General features: G+C 34.7%; 1 long non-coding RNA gene across 1 annotated transcript in view; it reads right to left on the reverse strand.

The window, feature by feature from the left end:
• Window positions 1-707: 707 nt before the first annotated feature.
• Window positions 708-13,543, reverse strand: part of LOC105472983 (uncharacterized) — a 33,625-nt gene continuing 20,789 nt past the window's right edge. The window contains exon 3 of the long non-coding RNA XR_981970.3: window positions 708-919. This is a non-coding gene — a long non-coding RNA (uncharacterized lncRNA). The remainder of the gene's footprint in view (window positions 920-13,543) is intronic.

Genomic DNA, 13,543 nt, shown 5'->3' on the forward strand with positions numbered 1-13,543 from the left:
TACAGTCTATTCTCATTATTCATAGACTGCTTGTTGGTAAATTTGCCTACACAGTGAAATATATTTAGAACCCCAAATCAATACTCATGATGCCTTCTCCATCATCCGAGGACATGTGCAAATCAGTGAAAATGTTGAGTCGTCTGACGCACATGTTTTTAACTGAGATCTAATAAGGCCATGCTCTGCCTTCTTATCTCAACTCTCATGCTGTAAACAAGTGTCCTAGTCTCCTTAGTGCCATGCTCTTTATTTTTTTCATTTTTGTTGGCAATTTCACTGTTTAAAATGGCCCCTAAACAGTACTGAAGTGCTGTCTAGATTTCCTAAGTGCAAGAAGTCTGTGGTGTGTCTTCCAAAGAAAATATGCATGTTACATAAGCTTCATTTGGTCATGAGTTATAGTGCTGTTGGTTGTGAGTTCAATGTGAATAAGTCAACAACATAGATTAAATAAGGCATCTTTAAACAGGCACACACATAAAACAACATTGCATATTGACTGGTTGATGAAAATATGACCAGATGCTCTCAGGAACCTAGCCCTGTGTTTCTCCCAGGAGCAAAGGTTCAGTATTTGCTAAATCAGAGTTTGTGGGTAATTTATAGAACATAACTACCACAAATAATGAGAATCAACTGTTTTGGACCTCTTTTTCTAAATAGTTTCTATATGTTGTCTTAGCACTTTATAGCTTGCTCACAAGTGTTTCAGGAAAATGTCATTTATTTACAACAATATTATCTGAAGCACTCTCTGCAGGGCCCTAATGTTTTAGGTGAGCTCTCAGTGGGCACCTTCATGTGGATCCAAGGAGATTCATAGTCTCTGCATTTTCTGCCTCAATCTATCTGTGTTTCCTTGGCTTCATCTGTATTACGTGTTGAGACTCCATGTTGGTTCTTATTAATGTGATTTCTGCCAAAAAAATAGAAAAGGAAAAGAAAATCACAGATATTAAGGCACTTTACAGTCAATGATGATGATATTTGAATTAATATAGTTACTGTTATTATTTTAAACATAGAGAACTTGAAAATAGTGTCTTACAGTAAAATCCTAGATGCTAAGTAATTACAATTGCATAATAGAAAAGGAAAGCCTTTTGCTGCATTGTATTTTTAAGCAAATTGCCTAATTTCTTCAGAATTAATATCTATTAATTCAATATTTTAATGAAATAACTAGGTTGTATAGGTTGTGAGCAAGAACACTGTCAGGGATAATGAAGTAAAAAGTGACTATAACAATTTTCATCCGTAGAGGAGGTGCTTGGCAACTATTTGGAAAGGAGAGGAATGACCAAGGATAAGATTTAAAGGTCACTCAGAGGTAGCTTCAAGCTAGAATAATTGACGCGTGGCGGTGAGGGTGTTTGGCGTGAGAGGAGGTCAAGATTGACAATAAGAGACATCAGAGACATTGCTAAGAGAGAAGAAACACACCTGATCTGGGTGGAAAAGTATTGTGTGGATTTTTTTTTCTTTTTATATGTGTGCAATTAGCTGGTGAAATATATAAACTGAGAGAGATGTTCACCAAGCAATCTGAGGCAGAAAAATTTGAGACAGAAAAGGAAGACAATGATGGACATATTTGGGGAGATTTTCATGGTTTAGTAACACTACTCATCTATGTTGAGAAGTGTCAGTTAAGTTTTACAATTGGGCAAAATGTTTAAGGAAAGAAGTTTTACTCTGAAGATGTAAAGAAAGCATAACCGGTGATTAAATGTCCACATAGGCAGCATGCCATATTTGAGCTCCCTCCTGAGTAAGAAAAGAAAATAACACAGTTTCAGTGTGAAGTCCCCTATGCCTGATTTCTGATGGCTCTACTAAATGTTGTACAGGGTAAATGCACATCACAGTTTCTCTCTTTTTAACAACAATAACAACAAACGGATTATACTATGAATTAAGGACAAATACTAAGAAGATCTTTACACATTAAAATTTGATTCCAAAATAAATCTCTAAATGTTACTCTCCTCTCTCTCTCTTCATACTATAATTATCAAACTAATACCTAAACAAATATGGATCAAACTAAATATGTCTATTAAACTTTGGTTAACATATACATGTCAGATTAAATTGTAGTTGCGAGACTATAGAAATAAATAATATAGTCTATGACCACAAAAATCTCCGTCTAGTGGGAAGGTGGACAATAAACCAAAGATTACAGCACAGCAGGACAGTGCAAATACTATGGAAAAATTTTGCTCAAAATATGTGATAATAAAGTGAAGGACTGCCTAACTGTTGAAAGTGAGGGATGTGGGGATAGTGAATAGTTACTATTAGACATATGATAGCCATTTGTAATTATTTGGAAATTGCTGAAACTTTAGACACATGATTTTTGTGTGTCCTAGACCCATCAAATAAAAATTTTTCCAGAGAGGAGTAAAAGTGTACACACAAACACACATAACCCATACACACTCACATGCTTTAGTCAAACCTTCAATCTGACGATCATGCTGACATATAAAATCCAAGATGCTTGACACCTGTGCCATAGTTGTTGGAAGTTGCCACTGACATATATCAAACATTTCTTCAATGAAAAGCTATGTTTATTGAAGAAGTTCATTGAAAAGCTATATTTCAATGAAAGGCACATAATTTTTTGACTTCTAACGAAACTGACCAGGAGACATTGAAAAGGAGGGCATAATAGTGGGATTGGATTTAAGTAGTGAGATTAGAGAACTCACGGAAGATGACGTTTGAGTTAAAAGTGATGTCACAAATGACAACACGTGGGGAAGGGTTTAAAATCTAATTCTGGTCACATTCTTTAGCTCAGATTGCATTTTATAAAAATCTGATCATCAATCCTCTAATTCATCCTGAGATGGAGAAAGGCCTAGACTTCTCATCAACAGTGTAGTTATTCAGAGGTTTTTTGTTTGTTTGTTTTTGTTTTTTTTTTTTAAAGTAGCCCTATGAGAGCTGCAACAAGTAAATTCTCCTGGAGTTTTCATGATAAAGAGGGCATTTTTTCTGCAAGCTGAGGATAGCTTCATAGAAGAGCAGACTGGATGAAGACATACAAACTGATAGACACCTAAAAACAGTATGGGGGGAAAAAAGGCAACAAAGGTAATACGTGTCTGATATTGACATTTACAATATCTAATACTTTAATGTTTCAATCCAATTTACAAGTTTATTATTTTCAGCTTTAGAAGCCACATGAATAAGAAAACGAAACACTAGAAACCAAAGACTTGCTGATCTTTTACCCTAAAATACCATCCTTGAGAAACTGCTTTCGAGAGACTTTGGCATTTCAAGTTAAGGTCTTACTTGGCAGCACTGCTCTCTTCTTTACATTGTTCCAGGAAAGTGTGGAGTTTAAGGAAATGGAATTTTTATACCCTTTTTATCCCCTTGGCTACCGATGCATTGATATTTTGGCACTCTCTGTAAGATCTCAGAGCTTTTCTGCAGTGCATTTTATTTTTAGAAAATTCTTTTAGCTCTATCTGCTTCTGTCATCTTTCACACAGGTGACAGACACACACACACACACGCGTGCACGTGTGAGGAAAGTGGAGAAAATCCCTTTTTTAGATGTACTTTTAAGGAGTTACAGAGTTTTCTCTCCTATACGAAGCAAATTGAGGTTGAAAATCTTGTTCAAAGTTTCTGTAAAGCATGTAGTCTAAAAAACTTCATTATTGATGTATTCAGAATGTATCATTACCTGTTTGCTGTACTGTTTAAGTAATAATTCCTCAAAGGAACTTATTAATAATAACAATAATTACTATTCTTATACAATTTCAGCTATCAGGATTTATTCAATCTTTTTTTTATTTAATACTGCCTCTTATGGATATAGTTTTATAGATAGAGTAACAATCTTATCAGAGCAAAAAACTATCATTGAATTGTATGTAAGGTTTACACCTAGTCTTTATAATGCCAAACTATTTATTAGCCCCAGAAAACATCTTATTAAAAGAAAGATTCTCTTAACAAAACTTGAAACTAGTTTGAAATTATACTTCAAAGTGTCCTCCACTTTTTCCTAAAAATGAAATGTAGAAGGGAAGGGAGAAAGGTTTAGCATTGGTGGAAAGCCCCTATTCCCACAATTTTCAGGATAAAAAGAATTCTGATTCTAGATACAGAGAGAATGCCCTAACATGATTTTTAGATAATAAAAATGAATTAATAAATATGCAATGCAGAAGGAAAATTTCAAAGAATAAGCTTCTACTCCATCAACACTGTGGGCTCATGCCCTTTGAATCATAATTTCTGAGTACTGAGGCAATTTTTTCTTTAATGAAACAGTTGTCCGTCTCTGTCCAATAATACCCTGTGTGCACAGCAAGCCAATGTCTGGCACAAAATGTAATATTATTTCTCAATTATATATTTTCATCTATTGACAACTGCTGAAACAGCAAACAAATAAGCCACAAGCGTTGTTGGAGCTTTCATAGAGTTTCTATCAGTCTTTTACTTTAGGCAAATCTCCTCTGATGAAGGTTAGCCAAGCCTAAATTGTTAAATACATTTTATCGAATGAACATTTAACTCCTATACTAATGCATAGGCGATTTTCTTGACAGACTAAAGTTTCAAATTAAGCAGTATGCTGTATTAAACAACATGGTAAAAATACACATATATACCTTGAAAGTAATTTTGCTTTTATATAACCTGGACTGATGAAACTTGGCCATAGGAAACAGATCTGAACATCTGAACATTTATTTATAGCAATTGTAAATGTGATAGCTAATTTTATTGTGTCAACTTGACTGGAATACGGGATGATCAGGTATCTGGATCAGGATTATTTTTGGATGTGTCTCTCCACAGGTGTTTCCTGAGCGTGTTTCCTAATGAGATTAGCAATGAATCAGTGGAGTCAGTCATGTAGATTTCCTTCCCCATTGTGGGGATGCCACCAGGATGAGTGAGCATCAACCAATTGGTTGAGAGCCTGAATAGAACACACGAAAGAAGGAAAGATTCATCCCCTTTTTGCTTTCCTCCTGCCCACTTAAGGTGGAACACTTCATCTCATTTTCTCCAGTTATCAGGCTGGTATTATACCATCTCCTCAGGACTTCAGAATTGGACTGAATTACACCACCAGATTTCCTGGGTCTCCAGCCTGCAGATGGGAGATTGTGAAACTTCTCAGCCTCTATAATCACATGAGCCAATTCCTCATAATAAATCACCTTTTATGCATACCCATGCATACACATATACACACACACACATATCCTAATGGTTCTGTTTTTCTGATTAATGCAATAAATTTTTATTATCACTAACGAGACATGTCATGTGAAATGTTTCTCAGAGTATACCACATTTACAAAATAAAAAAAATAATAATATCCCAACATAAGCATTATCTGCTCCAGATAGGATACTTTTTTGCAAAGGGATTTGATTTTAGATGATTAAGCATAAAAGTTGTTTAAAAAATATTGGGGAGCTCAAGGTACCTTTGGGATGACTGCCAGGTGGCTAAAGTATAATCGTTCAGAAACAGTGCTGAGAGCAACAAGAAGATCTACCTAAAAAGAAAGTTTCACAACTGCCATGGCCACCATAGATCTGCCATGTGCACTGCTACCAGGCTGTTGACTTGCCCTGCAATCCATGTGTTAACAGCAGTCACATCACTGAGAACCCATTGATGCAGCCAATTTTTCTTTGTAATCCACAAGCTTCTACAGTCACCTTTATGAATAAAACTTATTTACATGGATGTACCTTCCCTAAGGTGCTCAAGTTTGAACAGAATTTTCACTGGGCTGAATCTCATTGGTAAAACCTAGGCAATATGCCTGTGGCCAGGACATAAAGGTGCCAGTGGAAGAACATTTGGCAGCAGTTGCGGGGGTTCTACTTTAAGAAGAAAGTACTCATATGGTTGTATAATTTCCAAACGTAATACAGGAATTCCAAATTTATTGGAATAAATAAAAAGTGTAATGGAAGACTGGTACATTTGCCCAACTAATTAGTTTTAATGCAAAGTTTTATGTGTTAGGTCAATATAATCATCCATAATAACTAAGTTAATACTACTACTACTGCTACTACTGCTACTGCTAATAATAATTGCATTTGTGTTCTTAGCAATTAATATTATTTACATTAATTATCTTTTCTTTTCTTCCTTTCTTTTCTTTTCTTTTTTCCCCCCACAACCTTGGGAGATAAAACTTGGAATCAAGGATAGAGCTCAGATTTCATTTCCTCTACCACAGCTGTTTTCCAGAGCTAAGCCATATACTATGAGGTACTCAAGATGTTTGCAGTTTCAGGAAGCCCTTGAGATCAAAACTATTTCCACAATGAACGTACACTGACATTTGCCTTTATTACTGTGTTGAAATTTAAACTCATGGTGCAAAACCAGTGGTGGATAAAACCATTGATGCTTTCACACCAATCAAGACTGTACTACCAAACTTTTTATAACCTCCCTCTACACACTCAGAGGGAGAAACAACAACAGCAGCAACTTACTGCCAAAGCAGTAAAATATGATTAATTTTTATAAACAATGACCTTTGAGTATATGTAGTTTTGATATTCTGTGTGACAAAAGGTAGGATTCTCATGAAGAACTTCTGCTGTCTACTAAATTATGGGGATTGATGTTGTCTTGAAGAAAAGTACATCTGTGATTGAGTGGCAAACTGAGCCAGTTGATTTTTTTCCATTCAACAGAAGTTTTATTTCAAAGACTGGCTTACAATCTTACTCCTGTCATTCAGGCATGGGCATTTAGCAGACATTTTCTAGAAAAATCAACAAAGCAAGCATGTCACTCCAGAGAACATAACAAAGTATCTGTTGGGATTGATAAAAATTGAGCTTTTTATGAAAAGCGAAATTTTAGAAAATATATGTCAATGACTGTGAGCTTGACAGTCTTCCAACTCTTAAAAGTCTTTCCTGACAAGGTCAGTGATTATACAAATGGATGCTATTTTTAAAATATTTTATAATTAAATGTGCCAACATTTGCGAGATTTGCATAAATCAATAAAATAATATTTTCCAATTGAAAAATATACAGGGTTGTAAAATCATATGCTGGGAAAAGATCCACTTTTCAAATACACCAATGGATTTTCATGTACCAGATTCAAAATACACCAATGGATTTTCATGTACCAGATGAAAAAGTTTACTGATATGGTTTCAGTTAACACATTGCAACTAACTCTAAGTAGACTACCACTTGTGGAGTTTTGGTATAGTATAAAAGAAGAATGTGCAATATTACTTAAATATATTATTGAGAGATTGCCTGTCGTAAAAACGGCATGAGTTTGAGTGATAAAAGTAATTCCATCAACCTCCTTTTGTTCCACAAAATGGCTAGCCACAGTGAGCTAGTCACTCTTAAGATTAAACAAGTTTGTCCTGTTTGGAAACCTCCCCAAATCGCTTATCTACCCACTTGCAGCCAACCAAGTGAGAGAGCTGATTATAAAGAGGTCCCCAGAGAACCCCCAACCCACCTGTCCCTGGGAGAAGTGCACACTGGGACGGAGCCTCGGGAAGTTTGCGCGTTTGCAGTGGGGAGGAGCTTGGCCCTTCCTCTTCCTGGGTGGAACCTGGAATTCAATCTGTGAGGCAGGACGCACACTTGCAGGACTCTGGCTTTGCAGAGAATCCTGTTTCCTTTTTTGTCCATTTTTGCCCAAAACTTCCATTTTTTTTCAACCTTCAAAGTGCGAGTCTAATCTCTCATGGCCATGTGACAAGAAACCGGTTCTTAGCTGAACTAAGGAAAAAGTCCTACAATACAAGGACATAAAAATTTACCTGAAGAGCAATTAGAAAATCTCCACCACTTTCAAAAATCCCATTCAAGCGTTAAGAAAACTTGCTAATCAGAGTCTATCTATCTCAGGACTTACTCCTTTTCCTCTATAAGATCAAAACTTCAAATACCTTTGAATCCTGCTGAAAAGAGCATGGCCACAGGTAGTTTCCATTAAGGCTGCAAGATCAGGAATAAGCAGCATTTACTAATTTTGTCTCAAATTTAAATTTATCTTTGACATTAAAATAATTATTCCTTTTCCTACTATATTTCTGCATAAGCCTGATTTTTTAATACTTTAACCAAAGCAACATATTATAATAGGTTGAATGCAAAAGAGTTTTGAGAATTCAGCTATTTTCTAATCAGCCAGATATTCTTTAAACCTGCAATAATGTAGAAAAATGCTACTCTTCTCACCAATTATTTTTTGGTTTAGAAATATATTTTTAGAAAGATATGTTATTTAGGTTAACATGTAATGGGCTAATCTTGCTATTTTTAAATTATTCAATAAAAATTTTAAAATCTGAGTTTTAATTTCAAGTATAGTAAATATTAAAAGATATAAGCTATAAAACAAAATTATTTGGGGTCTTCAATATTTTAAGTGTGCAGAGGTGTCCTGAAACAAAACCTTTGAGAATTTTTTTCCTAGCCTTTCATTATGAGTTCTAATTCCCATAAATATATGCAATTTCTTATATATAGTAATAATGAAAAAAATACTCAACATATTCTTAAAATCCTTGAATTCAGACTTTTGTTCCCATCATGCACTTGTCTATACAATGCGTACTGTTCACAGTATGTCAAATAGGAACAACACAGGATAGCTACACGTCAAAAAGTAAAATTGGTAACACTTGAAATGTGCAACCGAATAGATTTATAGTGTGCATTAGTCAATGTGCTCCAGAGAAACAGAACCAGTAAGACATATGATTAGATAGATAGATGCCAGATAGATAGATAGATAGATAGATAGATAGATAGATAGATAGATGGAAAATAGATGCTTAGATGGTAGGTAGATAGGTAGGTAGGTAGACAGAGAGATGGAAATTTATTATGGGAATTGGCTCATGCAATTATGGATGCTGAGAAGTTCCACAGTCTGCCACCTGCAGGCTGGAGAACTAGGAAAACCTGTGGTATAATTGAGTTTGAGACTGAAGGTCTGAGAACCAGGAGCACCAATGTTCCATGTCAGGAGAAGATGATTGTTCTAGCTCATGAAGAAAGAGAGTCAATTTTTCCTTCCTCTGACTTTTTGTTCTATTCAGGGTCATGACAAATCGAGGGATGCCCACCCACATTGAGAAGCAAGACTTTTACTCAATCTATTGATTCAAATGATAATCTTTTCTAGAAATTCATGCAAAGACATATAAAAATACAATTTTTCTAGCTATCTGGGTATTCTTTAACTCAGAGTCAAGTTGACATATACAATTACACATTACATAGCGTGTTCCATTCATTAATATTTTGTACATATTTAAATTATGGTGGTGGTGATTTTAATTTCAAATAACCAAAAGAAAAAAGAATGGAGAAAAAAGCAATATTTAAAAAGAAATGATACTGTGCCTTTTCTGACACATTTTAGCAATTACCGAAACTTTTGTTCACATTTTGTATTACTTTACAATTATATCTTCAGTTGTATGACATGAAAATGTATTTCTTATTTACTTCACAAGAGTACTTTTATAATGGAACAATTAACAACACACAAATTGTTAATTCCTTGTTAGTTTGAAACCATCTGGTGTCAAATTCTATACACGAGGGTGGGATTTGAAACAGACATGCTTCCCACAACATGTTCAGTGTTAATCACCAGTGAAACCTGATGAAAATAGTCTCTCTGTTTTTAGAAATGCAGCTATTGTTTTAAACTTTAAAAATGGTATGATGCTCATTTTACAAGAATTTATATGGAAATTTAATTAAATTGTTTTTGTCCAGGGCAATAACAACAACATCTGTGTCAGAAGTTTTACAAGGAACAATATGTAAGATGCATCATATTTATCTATAATCACATGTAACATGATCTGATCTGTAGAATCCGCAGTGTTTTACACAGTGTTTTAGAATAATTTTTACATTTAGGGAATATTTTATAAAGTATATTACATTGTATGCTCAATGTGGCTAAAACTAAAATGGTAGAAAAGCATAAAAATATCCCAAATTCCAAATTCCATTATTTACTATATATTTAAGTATACATATAAAATGCATCTGAATCTTTATCAACCATTAGATATATCATAAAAGAAGATGTGGCATTTTTATCATGTCATCCCTCTTCAAATTTTATTCTTCTATCTACATTGTCATACACTTAAGGTGATGCTGACCCACTTACTTATTCCTTAATGATTTCTGAATATTCATTGGTCCAGATATTCAGCCTTTCCCCATGAAAATGGTGGGAGGTTTGAACAATTCAGAAAATCACGACTGTCAGTACAGAAGTAGCTTCTTTCTTCTGTCACAGGCACAATTTGACAAGCTTGCTTGAATTTCTTGAAAAGAGAGTGGTTTTAAAATTCACTTTAAAAGCAATTCTCTTACCTTCAACTGAGGAACTAAAAATAAGAAAATATTATTTACAAGGAAATCCAGAAATGTGTTTTATTATAGACATTAAGCAGTCTCTGCTATTTGCAGTATAAGATAAATGAAATAAAATGGCTATTAAGATCAACATTGAAGTTTTTATATTACTAATCAAAGGGCAGTGTTGGCTGGCCATGGTGGCTCCTGCCTGTAATCCCAGTACTTTGAAAAGTTGAAGTGGGCAGATCAACTGAGGTTAGGTGTTCGAGACCAGTCTGCCCAACATGATGAAACCCTGTCTTTTCTAAAAATACAAAAATTAGCTGGGCATGGTGGCATGCCCCTGTAGTTCCAGCTTCTTGGGAAGCGGAGGCAGGAGAATTGCTTGAGCTTGTGAGGCAGAGGCTGTAGTGAGCCAAGATCATGCCACTGTACTCCAGTCTGGGCAAAAGAGTGAGATTGTAAAAAAAAAAAAAAAAAAAAAAAAAAAAAAATTAAGAATACATACATAAATAAATAATTTTTAAAAAGGCAATGTTGTCAAATTTGGCCTAGAATTTGAAATATACTACTGACTTTCATTCCATGGTTTGGTGGGGTAAAGGCTGAAGCAGGGCCAACCTGTGGGATAGAAACTCTACTGATATTAGCAGTGATAAAATAGCCAGAAAAAAAACAACATCTTGCCAAATTACACTCTGAAAACATATATCATATCTAGCTTACTACCTTGGAGGAATCCGCGACCTGGAAATCAGCTATCTGGAACTGCAAAACAAATCTTATTAAAGGGAAGACCTGTGCTGATACACATTGCCAAATGTTCACAACAATGTCACTGCATGGGTGTGTCTCTTCTAACATATACTCGCTCCTGCTGACACATCCAAGAATAGCCCTATGCCTGAAATATTTGTGCCATCTGATTCTCCCCAGTTAGATGCCACTTCTCCCCAAAGTCATCTGCATGGAGTCTGGGCCTGCCATTTTCCTCTCCCCGACAATTACAGATATTGAATTTCTTCTTTCCCCTCCCTCCCCAATGTTGAATAACCGACCCCAAATCCTCCTGAAGAAAGTAGCGGAGAACACAGCAAGAGTTAGGAATGGGCAGAGATCGGCAACGCCTATAGGAAAATGTTCTGTGTTTTTTTATTTCTGCTTGTGTTTGAGCATTTGTTCCTTCCTTTGAAAGTTTTGCCTAGTGTATTAGTTTTCTATCACAACTGTAAAAACAAACAACAACAACAACAACAAAAACCCCACATTTACTAGCTCATAATGTCATAAACTTTTATCTTACAGTTTTGTAGGTCACAAGTCTGTCACAGGTCTCATGGGAATCCAATCAAGGTATCTGCACAGCTGCATTCTTTTCTGAGGCTGTAGGAAAGATCAGTCTCCTTGCCTTTTGAGCCTTCTAGAGGCCACCCACATGCATTGACTCTTAGCCATTTTCCTCCATCTTCAAAGCCAGCATGGTTGCATCTCAAACAATTTTGTCATGGTCTCATCTCCTTCTTATCATATCCAGGGAAGTTTCTTCAATTTCAAGGACCCCCAAGTTTAGATTGTTCTTACTTGGGGTAATCCAACATGATGTCCTCATCTCAAAGTCCTTAACTTAATCAAATATGCAAAGTCCTTTTTACTATGTGGGGTCACATATTCATAGGTTCTGGGGATCAAGATTTGAACATCTTTGAAAAATCATTATTCTTCCCACCATTCCAGAGAAAAATCCTATTGTTTTTGCCCATGAAAACAAACTTTGTCTTACTTTATTTTCACAAAACGTCTGTGTTTGTGGATTTTCTTATAATGGCCATTAGCAAAAATAAGCAATTACATTGTGATTGGTTGATTTTAAATATCTCCTTTTATAGTTCAGTTTAGCACTCAAGTTTCATTTTCCTTTGTAAAGCTTAATGCAAATGGCTATGAAACTTAAGACTATTGAGTTTGATGGGCACATTTTTAATTCTCTCAACTGTGATAATTTAATGATCTGCAGTCTGCATAATAAAGACTCCATTGCACAGATACTCATGTACCAAAGATGCAAACCCAAACATTTACTAATAAAAACTTAAAGAGAATGTGATGTCTTCAGAGATTTTGTTACTCCACTCACTTCTTAATCTATATGGTACTATTTTTCAGAGCACACTTCTGTATCAAAAATTGCACTTTGCTAATTTTTCATTGCTTGCCCCATCCCTGTTCCAAAATATATTTTGTCCAGTCACATGTAAAATCCAAAAATCCTTTTATACTCCATATTGGCAATAGTTATTTCTTTTCTTTCTCGGGAATTAAAAATAAACAAATATAATTGTGAAAGATCTTTTCTTTTTGAGAAAGATAAATTCATTTTATTTAGAAAATTATTATGGTTACATGATTTCCAATTTCTTGGAATAACCTTTTTAAAAATAATATTTAAATTTGCTCTTTTATAAGTACTACATAACAAAAAGGCACCTGACTGTTGCAATTACTTCAGATAACATGAAAGATCTATGTATGATTGAGTCTCCATGCTCAATTATTTTAAAATCAGATAGTATTATGAAAGGGTAAGAACACTTCTCTTCTGAAGGATGTGTCTATTTAGAAAAAAATAGCTTCCTACTTTGCTTTCATTTAACATTGTTGGTTCATATCATAATGTACCTTTGTAGGAAGATAGTATATCTCTTAAACTAAAGGATAAAAACATTTTGACAATGTTCGTCTGAACATTGAGTGATATTCTATTAAAACAGAATAAATGTGCAAATAAATAGGTCATGATGGATACTGAATTGTCTAAGGGTCTTGAAATTTATTCCACTTTTTTATTTGCTTGCTTTTTTAAATGATACTATTATACATTTTCTTTTTATTTGTCTTAAATACTGACAAATTATAATTGCCTATATTTATAGGGTACAAAGTGATGCTATAATATAAGTATACAATGTGGAATGACTGAATAAGGAGGCTAAGGGCTGGGGCAAGTGAGATCTTCTCAAAGAGTACAATGTTTCAGTTAGACGGGAAAAATAAATTATAATATTTGAGGTGATAGATATGGTAACTAGCTTTTTTGTTTGCTTTTAAGGAACAAAAGGAAAGGTTAAAGTCCCA

The sequence above is a fragment of the Macaca nemestrina genome, chromosome 6 (genome assembly GCF_043159975.1).
Source record: "Macaca nemestrina isolate mMacNem1 chromosome 6, mMacNem.hap1, whole genome shotgun sequence".
In the NCBI taxonomy this organism is placed as follows: Eukaryota; Metazoa; Chordata; class Mammalia; order Primates; family Cercopithecidae; genus Macaca; species Macaca nemestrina.